The sequence below is a fragment of the Phyllostomus hastatus genome, unplaced genomic scaffold (assembly GCF_019186645.2).
Source record: "Phyllostomus hastatus isolate PE091 unplaced genomic scaffold, TTU_PhHast_1.1 phas_contig_37, whole genome shotgun sequence".
In the NCBI taxonomy this organism is placed as follows: domain Eukaryota; kingdom Metazoa; phylum Chordata; class Mammalia; order Chiroptera; family Phyllostomidae; genus Phyllostomus; species Phyllostomus hastatus.
Window position 1 is genome coordinate 1,838,161 of NW_025333867.1, and position 19,001 is coordinate 1,857,161.

General features: G+C 37.6%; 1 protein-coding gene across 2 annotated transcripts in view; it reads left to right on the forward strand.

The window, feature by feature from the left end:
- FARS2 (phenylalanyl-tRNA synthetase 2, mitochondrial) overlaps positions 1–19,001 on the forward strand; it is a 545,053-nt gene that overhangs the window by 176,867 nt on the left and 349,185 nt on the right. The gene's annotated exons all lie outside the window — the stretch shown is intronic.

Below are 19,001 nucleotides of genomic sequence, written 5' to 3' on the forward strand. Positions count from 1 at the left end.
AATAGTGCCTAAATACCTGGATATCAAAAATATAAGCATGTTTCAGAGTGATAAGTCATTTGTCAACAACCACTAATTAAAATGCTTTAGAAGTCTTTATATTACAAATAAACAAAACATTTAAAAAGTCACTGTCTGAATCTCTAACATTTTTTCAGAGTATAAATCCTCTATAGGAGGTCATTTGAGATTGTGCATTTGAGTAGCGGCTCATAGCACAAGCAAGCAGTAAGCAGAGCAGTGGAGCAGGAAGTGATACCTTTCTCCAAGTTCACTTTCCCCCTTGTCTCCCACCCAGCTCCTGTAGAAGGACATTTGTTCTGTGTGTTGGAGGGCAGTGACTCTGGTTCAGGATTGGTCACAGGGCTTCCTGCAGGTGAACGGAGAATAGTAGTCCACCTTGGTGACTAAGAATTGTGCATAGACTATAGGTAAGGCCATGGGGTTAGAGAATAAGGGTGGGGTGAGACGGAGGAGATGAGGTGGTAGTGAAAGTGCGGGAGTTTGTGTTACTTGGACTGGGAGACTAGAGACCTGGCCTTCCCTTCTTACTCTTAGGTAGCCTCCATCTGCACAGCTTGGACTTAATCAGTTCTCAGATTCCTCTCTATTTTTTCTAGGAAGGCTTTGGGGGAAAGCCCAGCAAACTGCCAAATGCTTCTTAGAGATAGTTTTCAAATACTTGTTGATCTGTATTAGAGAAGAGGGACCACAGAGGTTGCAAATTAAGGCCTATGAGTAAAAGTTTTATGGCCTGAGCTTGAGTTCTGTCACTTGACAGCTGTGTGTCTTCAGACAAGTTGTTTAACCTCTGAGAGTCTTGATGTTTCCGGAGTTAAAACGGGAACACTCCCTCGAGGTTTTAGTATTAGGAATAATGTAGGTGCTACATATAACATGCTTAGCACAGGGTCTGGCACATGGTTAACGTTCAGTAAAAATTAATCGATAATTTAAAATTTTTTTCAAATGATTAGAGGTATTTATCAACAGGGAGTCCCCTTAATAGGAAATATGTGAACAGAGGTTGTTGTGCTTATCATAGAAATTATTTATATTTGACTAATTGGAACTAGATTAGCTCTGATCTTAGTCATCTCAGTATCTCTGATTCTAGATTGAGTGATTTTAGAGGGAACAGGAAACTTAGGAGTGCTAAGAAATGAAAAATCAGCTTAACAGATGTGTGCATGTCTTAATAGAAAACAAAAACTACTGGGAGCAACTATGAAAGATTTATCACATTTTTTCAGACTATAAGATACGTGTTCCCCCAAATTTGGGAGGGAAGGAGGGGTGCATCTTATAGTCCGTATGTAGCTTTACATTTACATTGGCGAAATATTATGTTATTTATGTTATTAAATATTTTACCACATTTTTTGCTTCAAAAATTGTTTTCCTATTTTCCTCCTCTAAAACCTGGGTGCATCTTATGGTCCGAAAAACACAGTAATCTCTTCTTGAATAGGAACTAACTTAAAATACTTCTGTTTTTATTTTATTTATTACTTTTGCTTTCATTTTATTTCTTATTTTTATTTTTTAAATTAAATCTATTGGGGTGACATTGGTTAATAAAATTATATAGGTTTCAAGTGTATGATTCTGTAATACATCATCTATGTAGTACATTGTATGCTCACCACCCAAAGTCAAATCTCCTTTCGTCACCACATATTTGATCTCCCTTACCCTTTACTATTTCTCCTCCTCCCCACTTTCCCTCTGGTAAGCACCATACTATTGTCTGTGTCTATGAATTTTGTTGTTTTTTTTTTAACTTCTTTGTTTATTTGTAGCTTTCAGTTTTATTTCCCACATATGAGTGAAAATCATATGGTTCTTGGCTTCTTCTGTTTGACTTATTTCACTTCACATAATTTTCTCAAGGTCCACTCATGCTGTCACTAACAGCAGCATTTCAATCTTTTCTTAGGATAATATTCCATTGTGTGTATGTGTGTGTGTGTGTGTCTATATATATCACATCTTCTTTTTTTAATCTTCTCTTGAAGGATTTTTTGGTTGTTTCCATGTCTTGGCCACTGTGAATAATACTGTAATGAACATAGGGGTGCATATACAGGGGTCGGCAAAAGAAGGTTTACAGCTGTAAGTGAAACAGAATTTATTCTTGAATTATTATTTATTTTTGTATCATATATTTTTCCATACAAACAACTGCAAAAATGCTTTACCCATTTCTGAATCTTTAGGAATGAATGTTTTTAAAAATTTGGGGTAGATACCCAGAAAAGGGGTTGCTGGGTCATACGGTAACTCTATTCTTAACTTTTTGAGGAACCGCCAGACTGTTTTCCATAGTGGCTGTGCCGGTTTACACTCCCACCAGCAGTGAACGAGGGTTCCTTTTTCTCTACAATCTTTCCAGCTCTTGTTATTAATTTTCTTGTTGACAATAGCCGATCTATAGGTATGAGGTGGTATCTCATTGTAGTTTTGATTTGCATTTCCCCAATAGCTAGTGAAGGGGAGTATCTTGTTATATATCTGTTGGATCAAAGACCTAAATATAAGACCTGAAACAATAAGGTCCATAAGTTTAGTATGGACCTTACTTATGGACTTTGGTCTTAGAGAGGACTTTATGAATTTGACTTCAAAGGCAAGGGAAGTAAGAGCAAAAATAAATGAATGGGACTGTTTTGTTTTATGGACAAAAGGTTTGAAGGAATCCTTGGCGGTGTTCTCCCAGGAGTGCTTGGTGCCAGGGGCCAGAGCTAAGAAAGTAAATCAGGGGGTGAGCATCTTACGTATTAGTTGTCACTTGGAATTGTGCTTCCTAATAATTGTCCAGTATCATTGATGGGTTTTTATGAGGTTTATTCACACAGTAATTTGCTGAGTATAGTTATCTAAAACAGGTTTCCAAGTCATTAGTGCACATTAATGAGATCGCTGTTCTATAATTAGATCAGCATGTCAGGTATTCTTGAAGGAAATGGCAAAGTGACCAAAAAAAAAAAAAAAGAAGACATCTAAGATGAAAATATGTTTGAGAGCTTCACAGTGTTGGTAGGATATGCTTTAAGTTGCTGGGAAATTATACACATAAAATTTAAATTAAATATCTTGTGTAAGAGAGAAACTAAAGAAAAGGAAGAATAGATGATTTTAGAAAAATTTTCTGTAGGCTTTGCTATTTGAACTTGAAGTTATTATGACAAAGCTGTACTCTGTGTTCTCAGACTCTAATGTGTTTTGACATACATAGTTAAATCTTTAAACTGTGTTCATGGAAGTCACTAACCCCAGACAGTATTTGTACTTGCAGCTTATTTTCTTATTTCTGAGTTTCGATGGCCCAGAGAAGATTAGGTGCAATTCATTCCTTTAATTCTCCTGTATTTTCTTCCCTCCTCTCCCCTCCCATCACCTGCCTTTTTAAATAGAACGTCCAAAAAACAATAAAGTTGATGGTTGTAGATTCTCCTTCTTTAAAATTCTTACAGAGGTGCTATATGCCAGCATCTCACTAACTACTTTAGGTGCTTTCTTTTATTTAATCTTGATAACAAGACTCTGAGATAGAGCTGTCATTATCCCTGTTTTACAGAGCCTGAGAAAGGCAGTTGGGATCAAATACCTAGACAGTGGTAATGTGACTTGCCCAAGTCTTTGGGACCACAGTTAGTTACGATGTAGTGCTACCTGAATAGCAAGAGGCTAGAAATTCATTTCAAATATATCCTCACATAGAATGAAGAACTGCAACCAAATGAAACAAACAAGACTCTCTTCTGTAATTATTTGTTGCCCTGAAGAAGGACAATGCTGCCATGTGTATTATCTCCTGTGGTAGAGTGCATGAGATTTGATTGCTATTTGAATAGTCAATGAAAACACTTCGTTGCAGAATTAAGTTGATTATGGCATATATGTGTTTTGGTGTACAAAATAAGATAAGGCTCTTCCCAATAGCTTATAGAATTTTACTTTAATTCTTCTTTAAGCTGCAGTGTCTTTGCCATTGCTTTCAGACTCTTAGACTTAATTATTATGAGGTGGGTGGTGACTGTTTTCATAATGTGATTTTTTTTTTCTTTGAGGAGATTTTTTTGAGGACAGTAAGGTGTCGTGTTCCCTGAATATTGCACACTTATTTCCAACTGGGTTGACTCAGGCTGCTAATGTCTGTTCAGATAGCATGCGGAGCATGAACATCTAAAACCATCACCAGGGGTGATTATGGGTTGTGATTGTTCCAGGAAGGAATTTATTTATTGAGCCCCTATGGAATTTAGAAGATTGTACATAGGCCAGGGGCAGAGGTAGGAAAGGCTCTGTAGTGGAAAAATAACTTTTAAAAAATGGAATCGCCTTCCTTACTTCTTCGTTCAAATTTAAAAATTGACTCTTTTGGGGGGAAATTTGTAAATATGTACATAACAGTTTCTGAGTTTTGAACAGCCATTGTTATTTTGTTCATTTGTTTGTCAAGTATTTTTTGAATTCCTTCTAAGGCTATAGAAAAGCGAATAAGTGACTTTGACTTTGAAAACAGCACAGCACACACAGGCATGAATGATGACAGCACCATATGGTATTTGTAGTAGAGGACAGTGGGCAGAAGGGGAGGAGTGAGGGATTGAAGAAGTACCAAGCTACATCCTGGCTACATTCAGGTTGGAATATGGTTGATAGGGATATTTGGAGTGTGCACCCCAGAATAAGTTAGGTTCCTGTTTGTAAAGGGTTGTATACTTTAACTTTGCTTGGACGCCCAGTTGGCATACCTAATGCTTCTTTCCTTTGTAAGTGTAAATCTATTTCCAGTCTATTCCTCTATTTAGTAGCCAATCTCTACAGCCTCTAGATACATTTACACAATTCAGTGTTAATGATCTCTGTTGGTGAACTTTTAGATGGCATGAACCAAGACTGTGCCAGCTTTGTGTTACTTAAAAGCAGGCATACCATTCCCTTACTTAGCATCTTGTGTATGTGTGAGGCACTGTGCCCGACAAAAAAGGAACAAAAATCGATAAATGCGATTACTCTCTATAAAACCTCAAGTGTAGTAGGGAAGGTAAGACTGTAATTAAAGCATGGTAGTGTAAGTGCCATTCTTGAGATGGAGTATTGGGAGATGTAAGAGGGAACGCTCTCAGTAAAATCAGTGGAGGCATCATAGAGGAGGTGGCATTTGAACTGGATCTTAAACAGTGGTGGTCAGATGTGTGTCTAGTAATCAATCACCTGCGTAGGTTGTGTAAAATGTCTGTTCACAGAGTGTCAGCTTCTGTAGGTCTGGGTTGGGAACCAAGATGTTCATTTTAAAGAAATCTTGGATAATTCTTGTGAATGACCTGTGCTCAGACCATGCCTCCAAAACTCTGTCTTAGGATAGGTAGACTATTTTCCTTAATATTGGGGTATAATTAAAGTATAATGAACTAGACATATTTAAAGTGTACAATTTGATCCATTTTTGACTTATGTACATACCTGCAAAACCATCACATAATCAAGTTAATAAGCACTTTCATCACAAGCCAATGTACCCTTGTACGCTTTTTCTAACCTCTCTACCCCCGTCTCCAGGCAACCACTGATCTAACTCTGTCATTATAAATTACTTTGGATTTTCTAGTTTTATATAAATGAATCATACAGTATATATTCTTTATACTTCATTTATTTTCCTCAGCATAGTGATTTTGAGATGTTAATATTGTTGTGTGTATCTGTCAATGTTATATGTATCAAATTTTTCCTTTTTGTTTTGAGTATTGTTCTATTGTATAAATATACCCCAGTTTGTTTATCCATTCATACATTTAGGTTGTTATCAGTTTTGGGCTATTACAAATATTACAAATTAAACTGCTATGAATATTTGTATAAAAGTCTTTGTGTGGACATATGTTTGCATTTCTCTTGAGAAGAACACCTAGGGGTGGAATGGTCTATAAATGTCAAATAGATCAATGCAATTGAATTGTGTTCAGCCCTGAACACAATTATCATTGTGAAATATCCATATTTAGCTCTGGTAATTTTCTTCTTCTTAAAGTCTGTTCAATTTATATTAAAATACACATTCTAGCCTTACCTACACCCTCCTTGGTTACTTGATGTTGTTTAAGTTACATATATTATTTCTATGAACATTGGAAACTGCACCATTGGCTTTTAAAACTTTTTGCTTTAAATAGTCATGCATTTTAGAGAACTTAAGAGAAAACTATTCTTTTATATTTACCTGGTTATTTACCGTTTCTCTTGTTCTTCCTTTATTCCTAAAGATTCATGTTTCCTTTTGGTGTTTTTTTCTTTCAGTATGGAAAACTTATTCTTATAGAACATGTCTGCTGGTGGTTTCTTAGTGTTCCTTTGTCCTAGAATGTCTTTATTTACCTTTTATTATAAAGGATATTTTTATTGAGTATAGAATTCTAGATCAGTAAATCTTTTTTTTTTTTTAAGATTTTATTTACTTATTTTTAGAGAGGGAAGGGAGGGAGAAAGAGAAAGAGAAACATCAATGTGTGGTTGCTGGGGGCCGTGGCCTGCAACCCAGGTATGTGGCCTGACTGGGAATCAAACCTGCGACACTTTGGCTCGCAGTCTGCGCTCAATCCACTGAGCTATGCCAGCCAGGGCAGTAAATCTTTTTTCTAAACAATTAGAGATATTGGTGCATTGTCTTCTGCCTCTATGATTTCTATAGAGAAACTCATAATCATTTCATTTGTTATTCTCCTGTATGTAATGTCTTATGTTTCTCTAGCTACTTTCTATATTTTTTCATTATCTTTGTTTTTGTCAGTCTGTTTTTGACATGTTTAATGTGGTTTTCTTTGAGTTTATCTGTTTTGGGGTTCACTGAGCTTGAATCTGTAAATTTATGTCTTTCACCAGTTTTATAAGTTTCTCGTCATTACTTCTTTAGATAACTTTTCTGTTTCAATTTCTTCCTCCTGTGCTTCTGGAACTCAAATTACAACCATACTGGATTTGTAAGTTTTATGCCAAAGACTCCAAGATGTGGCTCAACTTTTTTCTATCTTTTTTCTCTGTTACTCATATTGGATAATTTCTGTTGGCCCATCTTCATGTTCAGTGATCCTTTCCTCCTTTCTGCTTTGCTGCCTTGGTCATCAAATACATTTTACTTAATTTTAGATTTCTTTTAGTTGTAAAAATTATATTTGGTTATTTTTTGTTCCTATTTCTATGATAACAATTTCTATATTTTCATTTTTCTCAAACATGTGGTTATTTTTTTTTAACCTCATGGGGCATAGTTACAATAGTTACTTTAAACTCTCTGATAGTTCTAACATCTGGGCCATCTCAAGATAGACTGCTATTAAGAACTGGTCACCCTGGCTGGTGTAGCTCAGTAGATTGAGTGCGTGCTGCGAACCAAAGTGTCACAGGTTCGATTCCCAGTCAGGCCACATACCTGGGTTGCAGGCCATGACCCCCAGCAACCCCACATTGATGTTTCTCTCTCTCCTTATCTCCCTCCCTTCCCTCTCTAAAATTAAATAAATAAAATCTTAATGAAAAAGAAGAATTGGTCACATTTCCCTTGTTCTTTGTTAGTTTTAGATTGTATGCTGGAAGTTGTCCATTGTAAGTTGTGTACACTGTATCTTAATCTAATCCTGTGGCAACGGTTGATACTTTCTTTTATTAGATAATTAACCTGGTGAGGTTTAGGCCTTAGGTTCTGACTTGCTTCCTGTGGGCAAAGATTTCAGATCTCAGTGTAAGTCTTTGCCGTGCTGATTTGTATCTGTCCTTACATATGTATTTCAGGGGTTAGTCTGAAACTTGCATGAATATTACACGTGTCAGTTTAATTTCTTCAGTCTGCTGTGCTGGTTTGAGCCTGCACTCTGCATGTATAGCTCAGGGGTTAGGTTGATACTTGTGCATGTAGAATTGGGGCATCTTTTTGGGGGGCAGTTGTCTACTCCAACTTACAGAGCCCTTTACCTGTGTGCAGAAAAACAGGTTTCTCTTTGATGTAGTGCAGCTCTGCACCTGGGACCCATCTTTGGGGCAAAAGAATGTGAGAAAACGAACAAGAAATCCTGTACAATTCATCCTGTGTTTTTACTTCTTCAAGTTTTCACTCTCAATCACAATTTGTCTGTTTACTTTTCAGAGTGCTGTGTTAGTTCTTTTTTCTACTTGTCCAGGGACTTGTGGTATAATCAGAGTCAGGCTTATGTCTGACTCCAGGTCGGACTGTGAAGACACTCCAGGTGAAAGAATAATCACATGACATATCTATGTGGTACCAGAAAAGTGTGGGTGTATTGGCTCAACTGCACATTTAATCCATCGACTTTATTAATCAGTATTAAGCATTGTGAATTCTTGAGGTAAAACAACCAGTTGAGACCATCTAAGACCTGGCAAACTCTGGCTCCTTTCCTTTCTTCTTCTCTCTTCCCCTTTTTCTTTTTCCCATCCTTTCCTTTATTCTCTTAACTATCTTCTCTTCCTTTAAGTCACTGTTGATCCTTTTAGTGCTTTTTCAGAAAAGCAAACAAACATTCATTAGCCCCGTGTGTAGGTTTTACCTTGTATTTTCTCCTAGTGAATTATTTTCAAGATGTCAAAACAGGGATGTCAGTTCAAATATTTACTTAGCCTTTGTCCCTTTTCCCTTTTCAAAATGGATAAAATGGCGAGATTTTTTTTCTGATAAAAAATCTGCAATCATTGAAAGATTAAGGAAATAAAGTATGAAAAAGTAATTCTGTTGTCACTTAGGTAAAACTTTAAAAATATGCATATGTATAATTATTAGATATACTTAATTATATATGTAAAATATTTTTTATAAAAATAGAATTACACTTTGAATTTTTTTGTATTATGCATTTTCACAAGAAATTTGACGTATCTTTCATATTACCAAATATCTATCTCAGTCATCATTGTTAATGGCCACATAGCCATTGTCAATGAGTCTTTTTGGCATTTATGTATTGAAATGTTGTTGACAAACAATCTTTATACATGTATCCTTGCACATTTGCCTAGTACTGACCTGGGATAAGTTTATAGAATTGGAATTCTGGCTTTTTCTCCTCCATGGTTTATGGTGTGTATTACCAGATACATGCTGGAAAACGCACAATATTTAAAAGTACCTCTTTTCTCACACCCTCAACACTGATCACTAGTAGTATCTTTTCTCTTTGCATCTACGAGGAAAAAATGTTGTACTGGTATTGTGTTAATTTCCCTTTCTCTGGTTACTAGTGTAGTTGCACATGTTCCAGAAGGTTTTAGCTTTGTCTCTTTCCTGATGGCTGTTGCGCGTGGGTCACCGGCCAGCAGTGACCACGGAACGCTGTGGATGGCTCGACGATAAACACGCGAGAAAAAACAACACATGCACAGAGACAGACTAGTTTCTGTGGAGAAGTAGGGACGAAATGGCCACCCCCCCTAGTGGGGAGCGTGCTGATTTACCGTCCATACCTGCTTTTATTAGGCTCATTCTGCATAATAATTCAGGTAAAGTACAGTACTCATTAGGGGGAAGTAAGGAACCATAGAAAACAAAGAACTCTGCCGGTCTGTTGAGTTGGGGGTCAAAGAGCTGTAAGACTGAGGAACAAAATAACTTCCTCCTAAGACCCTTCTCTTTCAACTGAGAGCATTCTAAACAAAGAAGGTTTCACAGTAATTTACATGTTGTTTCTTAGGCCTGATCACCCCGGGGAATCCGCACTTCTCAGCACCGAGCTGCACCACCCTGTCATTGTTTCAGGCTTAGGTGGAGCAAGGGAACTAAGGCAACTGGGAGACAAGGAGGTTTTTTCCCAGATGCTGAGAACTCAGGCTATGGCAAAGCTGAGGAGTGAGGGTCCATCACCCCCTTTTGCTGCAGCCCCCAAAGTCCTTCTTTTGGGGGGCCTCCCAAAGTGATCGTGCCTGTCTTAGGTCGTTCCCCCCGTGGGGAACCTTACCCGTCTTTGGCTAACCGACCAAGCTTTTTGGGGTTCAGCCATGAATAAAGCAGCAGAAGCAGCATTCCTGCCAGGAAGATAAGCTTTTGTCTCCTTGCTGGCTCACGGTTCCAAGGGCGTTCCCTTAGCCTTAGCCTAGGCGGGGGTTTCAGCTTCTGATACCAGTCAGGGCGGTTCCCAACAGATGGCACTTTGAAAGGGTCCTAGGATATCAACTATGTCTTTTCTGTTTATTGCCTCACCTCATGCTATACTTTTGTGTTCTTAACATGTGCACTTTCTATTTTACTGAGAACAGCTCAGCCACCTTAAGTGAACTCTCAATTTTTCTCTTCTCCACATAGGATTTCCCTATATTTCACACAGTTTCTCCTCTTTGCCAAGACTAGGTAACACTGGCTCTAGACTTTATGCCTATACTCCCTTAGAATCTGACTGCATCCCTCATCCTTATTTTCTTGCTGCATATATTCTCTTAAATTGATTTTGTAAAATTTTTGTTTAACTATTTATTGAGATGAAATTCACATAACATCAAATTAACCATTTTGAAGTGAATAATTCAGTGGTGTGCTAGTACATTTACGATGTTGTGCTGTCACTCCCTCTACCTAGTCTTTTGTGTTTCCATTATTCCCAAGGGAAACATTTTACCCTTTAAGCAGTTTCTTACTGTTCTCTTTCCCCCAGCCCTTGGCAGCCACATTGAGTATTTTGTCTCTGTTGATTTATCTGTTATGATTTCATATAAATGGACTCCTACAGTATGTGACCTTTTGTTTCTGAATTCTTTTGCTTGGCATAATGTTTTGGAAGTATATCCACATCTTAACATATATCAGTACTTCAGTGCTTTACATGGGTGAATAATATTTCATTGCATGCATATACCATTATCTACCCGTTCGTCAATTGATGGACATGTAGGCTATTTATATGTTTTGGCTATTGTGAACAGTGCTGCTGTAAACGTGATTGTACATGTACTTTTTTTAGTCCTTTTTTTTTAGTTCTTTTGGATATATATCTAGGAGTGGAACTGCTGAGTCATATGATAATACTATATTTAACGCTTTGAGGAAGTACCAAACTGTCTTACACAACAACCAAGCCATTTTTCTGGCCAACCTGCAGTATATGAAGGTTCAGTTTCTCCATAGCCTTGCCAGTGGTTTTTTTTTTTTTTTGGTTTGTTTGCTTTGTGTGGTATTGTTTTGTTTTATAGCCATCCTAGTGGGTGTGGAGTGGTACCTCAATGTGGTTTTAATTTTCATTTCCTGAATGACTTATAACGTTAAACATCTTTTCATATACTTGTTAGCTATTTCTATATTTTCTTTGGAAAAATGTGTGATCAAGTCCTTTGCCTATTTTTTAAATTTGATTGTTTATCTTTTTGTAGTTCTGTTTTAACAGGTTCCTGTGTATTCTGGATACTAGGTCCTTATCATATGTATGATTTGTAAGTATTTTATTCAATTCTGTATGTTTTCTTTTCATTTTGTTTATAATGTTCTTTGAAGCATGAACATTTTTAATTTTGATATAGTATAATTTTCCATTCTTTTGTTTCTCTTGCACTAGCTTTTCGTCTCATATCTAAGAATCCATTGTCAGACCTGAGATCAAGAAGATTTATCCCTGTTTTCTTCTAGGGGTTTTGTGATTTTAGCTCTTATATTTAGGTCTTTGATCCATTTTGTGGTGACTTGTGTATGTGAGATGAGGTAGAGGTCCATTTTCAATCTTTTGCATGTGCACATCCTATTGTCCCAGCACTTTTGTTGAAGAAAATATTCCTTCCCCATTGAACGATCTTGGCACTCCTGTTGAAAATCAACTAACCATAAATGTATGGGTTTATTTCTGGACTCTTGATTCTATTCCACTGTTCTGTATTTCTGTCCTCATGCTTAGTGCCATGCTGTTTAGATTCCCGTAGCTTTGTAGTAAGTTTTGAAATTGGGAAGTGTGAGTCCTCCAACTTTGTTGTTCTTCTATCCATTCTTTAATCTTTGCCATTATCATGCTCAAATCTTTCTAATTAAAAAATAACTAGTTTTCTTAAGTTTTTCTCATTGAAATACTTTATCCTTATACTTTATCCACTTGTCTATCTGTCTGTCTATCTATGTATCGTATTCCAATCTGTTATTATAGTTATCAATCCATTATCCACCATCCAGCTTAAGAGACAGGACATAATGCAAATGAAGTCCCCTGTGTACCCTTCCTGTTAGTATCTTCCATCTTTTCCTCCCTCCTGTGAGCAATTACTATTCTGAATTTGGTGATATTACCTTGATTTTTTTTATTGTTTTAATATGTAGTTTTAAAAACAAGTTAACTTTGAAGCCTGTTTAGATTTATTGGACAGCCCTAGACTGTTTTTCAAAGCAGTTGGGCCAATTTCTACTGTCTCGAGCCTACATGAAAGTTCTTGATGCTCTACATCTTCAACACTTTACTTTGTTCAACTTGTTTTGCCAATCTGATGAGTTTAAAATAGTACCTCACTTTGGTTTTATTTGCTTTTACCTAATTGCTATTAAGGTTGAACACATTTTTATATATTTATCTAACAGTTTTTCTTTTGTTCATTTTGAGGTGGGGTTTATTTTTCTGTTTATCTTTTTTAATTGATTAGTGGGAACTCATCATTTATTTTGAATGTAGCAGTCCCCACTTATACACAGGGGTACTTTCCAGGATCCCTCATGGATGCCTGTAACCACGGATTAGTACTGAACCCTGTTTGTGTGTATGCATATGTAAAGTGCTTTTTCTGTACATATGTACTTATGATGAGGTTTAATTTATATGTTAGGCACAGTAAGAGATTGACAGCAACAATTAATGATAAAATAGACCATTGTAACAATATACTGAAATAAATGTTGTGTGACTGTGGTTTCTCTCTCAAAATACCTTATTGCACTGTATTCACCCTTCTGATGATGATGCGAGGTAAAACAATGCCGTATCAAGTCAAGAACCTTCCCCTTTGCACTTGAAGAAAGCACTTTTGGGCTTTTTTTTTTTTTTTTTCCATATCTAAGTTGCCAGAATGGCTCCTCTTGTGTTGTGGGCGATTATAAGTGAAATAAGGGTCACTCGAATGAAAGCACTGTGATAGCTTGCCAGTGGACCTGGTACCTGAGACTGCCCCTCAGTGACTAACGGGGCAGGGAGTGTGCACAGCGTGCCGGACGAGGGGTGATTCACGTCCTGGCATGATGGAGTGGCGTGTGAAAGATTTCATCACACTCTTCAGAATGACGCTCAATTTAAAACTGGTAAATTGTGTATTTCTGGAATTTTCTATTTCATATTTTTGGACCATGGGTGACTGAAACCGCGGAAAGTGAAGACCATGGATGGGGGCCATGGTAGTGTGTTAACTATTTGTCATGTTCACGCACTGCAATTGTATTCTCCAGGTTTGTGGCTTTCCTTTTCTTTCTCCCTAAGTTACTCTTTTACAAATGGAATAGACATATGTTTCTTATTTGTGTAGCTTTAGGTTTTTTTATATAACATTATTCTTCAAAAAAGTTACTTTGTCAGGGAACATGAGTAGGTATAAGTTCACAAGTTCCATAACAATAGCCCTTCTGCTTGTCATGCTTGATTCTGGTACTTTTAAATGTCTGATGTTATTGCTAGAGCATTCATATTTTCAGCATGGGGATTCTAAATATTTAATGACTTTCAAATATCTACCCTTTCTCTCCTAATGTTCTGTCAGAGTGGGTCCTACCCTCTGTGACAGTTTCTCTGGATTGGGAAGGTGTGTTCTAGGAGGCACTTGTTTGACTAGGAAATGTAGCTTGGGGTTTGCCTGGGGACTCCAGGTATACTGTTTGCACAGAATTTGATTTGTTTCCTGGTATTATTTTCAGTTCTTTCTAACCCTGCTCAGTATTTCTGTTATTGCAATCAAAGTAAGTGTTTTTGTAGCTTGATTCAAGTTAAGCTATGTGTATATATTTCTGATGTTTTCACAGATTTCTGTATGTAGGAAACTTCTGGAAAGCAGAGATTGTATTCTGTTTATTATTTTCAATGTCTGAGACCTTTTATATTTGGCAAATAAAAGGCAATTGTCATTTAATTCCTCAATCATTCCCCCATCAATGTGAACTGAATTTTCCTGTTTTTCAACTGTTTTTCTTTTTTCCTACTTTGTCCCCCTTTCATGAAACAGTAACCCTGATAACACAAACCAGCTGTTAACTTTTTCTTTTTTTTTATGGTTTACATTATTACAAATGTTTCCATCCTCCCCTTTTGACCACCTTACTCAGCCCTGTCTCCCCTTTCCTCTGGCCATCACCACACTGTTGTCTGTGTCTGTGGCTTATGCATCTACAAGGTCTGTCCAGAAGCTATCCAGCCATGTAATATGAAAACAGACATTTATTGAAGATTACAAAATACAAGAAACCCTGTACACAGGACAATGAAGCCTCAGTCCCCTTCAAGGTAGGAATGGTGGGACCTCACCCAGTTCTCCTAGTTGCCCTCAGCTGCCCTGGCATATTTTCCTGAATCTGTCTGAAATCTTTTCCCTTTCAAAGGTGATTTTAGTTTTAGCCACAGGGCACCAAATCTATGCTCTAGGAGTGCCGAGTCACCTGATTTGATGTTTTGCCAAAAAAAAAAAACAACTCTGCATGAGATGTGATGCATGAGTGGGCACATTGTTGTGATGAAGCTACTAATCACCGGTTGCCATAACTGTTGCTTTCTGAATCATCTGAATAGTTTCCATGGAGGAATGTTCAAGCTTAATGCAACTTTAGATGCAGATTTGTTGCTCTACTTGCTCAGTCATTTTGAATGAGATGGCCACACAGAACACATGTTCACTCAATGGCATCTACCACCCCACTGACTAAGTACAGGGAAATCGTCATTGTTCACACATGTGCATCAAGCCCACTTTCCTTGGCCTCCAGATTACATTGATATTGCACAAACCATTCTAATTAGATTAGCAATGTCTGGACTTTTTCTGGAGAGACCTTGTATGTTCTTTGGCTAATTTCTTTGCTTTCTTTCATCTAGTCTTCCCCACTCCCTTCCTCTCTGACAGCTGTCAATGTGTTCCATGTATCTATGTCTCTGTTTCTATATTGTTCTTGATTATTTTGTTCATTAGATTCCACATATAAGTGAGATCATACTGTATTTTCTTTCACTGACTGGCTTATTTCATTTAGCATGATAATCTCCAGACCTGTTCATGCTGTCGCAAAAAGGTAAGAGTTTCTTCTTCACAGCCACATAGCATTCCATTGTGTAAATGTATCACAGCTATTTTATCTACTCATTTACTGATGGACACTTGAGCTGTTTCCAACACTTGGCTATTTTAAATAATGCTGCTATGATCTTAGGGGTGTATATGATGAGTATATTCTTTTGAATCAGTGTTTTGGGATTCTTAGGATATAGTCTCAGAAGTGGAATAGCTGGGTCTAAAGGAAGTTTCATTTTTAATTTTTTGAGGTATTTCCATACTGCATTCCACAGTGGCTGTACCAGTCTGCATTCCCACCAACAGTGCACTAGGGTTCCCCTTTCTCCACAGCCTTGCCAGCACATGTCATTTGTTGATTTATTGATGGTAGCCATTCTGGCAGGTGTGAGATGATATCTCATTGTGGTTTTAATTTGCATCTCTCTGATGATTACTGACACTGAACATCTTTTCATATGTCTATTGGCCATGTGTATGTCCTCTTTGGAGCAGTGTCTGTTCAGGTCCTTTGCCCAATTTTTTAATTGGATTGTTTGTCCACTTGGTGTTGGGTTGTATAAGTTCTGTATATATTTTGGAAATTAACCCCTTATGACATGCATCATTTGCAAATATATTCTCCCATACAGTGGGTTCCCTTTTCATTTTGTTGATGGTTTCTTTTGCTGTGCTGAAGCTTTTTAGTTTGATGTAGTCCCATTTGTTTATTTTTTCTTTTGGCCTAGAAAATAAACTGGCAAAAGTATTGCTATAAGAGATGTCTAAGATTTTACTGCTTGTATTTTCTTTTTCTGGCACTATGAGGCTTAGAGTAGTTTGTGAGTTTCCATATAAGAGATTTGGATTAGGAAGAAAATGGATATTTGGCAAGTTTGGATTGTGCAAGTGGTCATTTCTTTCATTAAACTACATTATTTTTTTCCCAGTTCTTTCCCCCACTTTGTATCCATGTGCTTTGACTGCTACTTTGAAGCACTTTCCACTGTGGGAGGAATATACTGCTCTGCTGCGTTGATTTTTGCCTTGGCCACCTGGCTACTTTGGCTAATGGCGTATTAGCAGATGTGATATAAACGGAGACTTGAAATGTACTTAGCAGCAGTTTTGTCCTCTTTTGTTTCCACCTTTGTTATGAGATGAACATGCATAGCCTGCTGGTTCTAAAACAGTAAGAAGCATGTGGTGTGGACTTGCATCAAACCTGGAGCCTGAAGCCCATTCCAGTCTGGACCAGCTGAGCCCCATCTCCAAAGACACTCAGTTGTTGTACACCACTGATATTTTGTAGTGGTATGTCCATACACAATAACTCTGATAAAATGTGCATTATGGTTGTCTTGCACATTCTTTCTCATCTTACCCAGGGCTCACACAGTGTGCTTACAATTCTCTCCTTCAGTACCATTACACAGAATTCATTTATTTCTTTTAAACTTTTCCTCACTGCCTCTCTTTCTAGCTTAGTGAGAAAAAGATGATAGGGAAAGAGCTTGACTTTTTCTATTTTTCTCCCTTCCTAGAGAACTCTTTGAAATAGATCCCCAGTATTTTAGTTTGTGGAGAGAGTAGTTCCCTAAGCCAGGCAGGGATTGGGAGTGGGACTCATCTAGAAAGTTGTCCGCATTGTATTTTTGAAATGCTATGGTATGTTGTGTGTGCATGCAGGTGCACATGCATTCTCAGCATAAATTTTTTAAAGTTCTAGTTCCAGGTGTCTGACTTCAGTCAGTCTCAGGTAAAGAACTCCAGAATCACTAGAATCTCCATAAGAGAAGGAATTTTTCTGGTTTTGATCACTTACTGTCATATTCTGAGTTCCTAGAACAATGCCTATCATATCATGGGCACTCATCATCCATATCATAAAATGAACGATGGGAACCTGAGTGGGTGAAGCTCCCCTTCTTCATCCCAACGTCTGCTGTTCTTTTTCCAGGCTCACTGAAATAGTAAAATGCGAAGGGAAACCCCCTCTTGTTTCCCAAGCTGGCCCTTGGCCCCTCTGCTCTCAGCTGCAGTTCCCAAGTTAACAGGAAGAAGTGGTGGGAAGCACAAGGGCCTTGGAGTCACCATCTGCCCATAGTCAGGCCCCCGAGTCCTTTGCGGGGAGGGTCAGTCTCAGGTTCTTCATCTGTAAACTAAAATGATATAATCTCCAGATTTCCTTTTAGCTTTCAGATCCCATGATTCAGCCTTCTGAACCACAGATTGATTGATTATTTATTTATTTATATTGCTTTTCAATTACAGTTGTCTCCATTTTTCCCCCATTACTCTCCCCTGCCCTACCCAGCTCCCGCCTCCCACAGTCAGTTGTCCCCCCCACCCTGCCCCTGTGTTGTCCTTGTCCATGGGTCCTTTATACATGTTCCTTGACTTGACCCTTCCCTTTCTTTCTCCCATGACCCACCTCTCCCTTCCAGTCGCTGTCAGTTTGTTCTTTGTTTTCATGTCTCTGGTTCTACTTTGCTCACATGTTTGTTTTGTTGATTAGTTCCACTTACAGGTGAGCTCATATGGTATTTGTCTTTCACTGCCTGGCTTATTTCACTTAGCATAATGCTCTCCAGTCCCATCCATGTTGTCGTGAAGATTTTTAATATTTGTAAAACCCACAGGGACATTTTTTTTTATAGCACCACAAGGAAAATTGCATAGCAGCAAGACTTTGGTGCATATGGTTGGTTAGCTAGGTTGATTCCTCATACCTCCTTAAAGAGACTCTCAGAGACTTAAAAAAGAAAAAAAAAGATGCACATATAATTGAATTTTATTTAAACTGTGAAACTGGTGCTTCATGAGATCACTGCAGCTTTTCAAGCAGGTAGTGATATGCTCCTCAATGGCTCAATTTTATTTTCTCCTTTGCAAAAATGCAATTTAGAAGTTCAGGAATTATTTATGATACTGTGGGGATAAACACAGTCTGTTAAGTTATTTTTCTTGTGTCAATTTTTTTCAGGATCTGTTTCTGTATGTTAGACTGGAAGCAATGTCTTCATGAAATGGCCATTTTGTGAGGTCCATGGATGAAATGAAGTCATGTCATTAGGCAAAATTTATGCCAGATTTTCAAATTGTGTTTTTTAATTCGCATAATTCAGGAGTTGGGTCAAGTGTGATATTTCTCAAAGCACATAACACAGAACACTGGATATTATTAGGTGTTTCACAGAAAACAAGATTTGATATTCAGCTTAGTGTGGAAAATAGAAAGGAATTCTATTGCTCTCTTTATTGGAAAGCTTCTCTGAGCTAGGAAGAACTAAGACTGTGCAAGGGATAGGGTAAGCAACATCTCCCACACTTATTTTATCACAGAGACCCTTTATGAAAAAATTCTTTTTGTGTAATGTGTCCCAAGAAGGACTCTTGGGGAAATGCTTGTTCATTGGCTGTGGGGTTGACAGTAAACTAGGAGGGTAATTGAAGTGTATTTGGGGGAAGTAATGACTTAGTACAGTAAGATATTGTTTTAAAATTATACCTTGATGAGTGCCTTCAGTATGAAGGGAGATGGCTGATATTAACATACAGAATTTAGAACATTTACTTTAGGCTATTTGTCTGTGGAACCCAGGCAATTGAGGGTTTGTGGGCTTTGAAGGCATTAGGAAGGAAAAGCTCTCAAAATTTGTTATTTAGTACTTCCATTTTATTAGAGTCAGCCTTAACTCTCTTTGTCCATTCCTTCAACAAACATTTATTAAGTATTATGTGGCAGGCACCATGCGAGGAGCTGCAGATACAGAGATTATTTCTGCCTT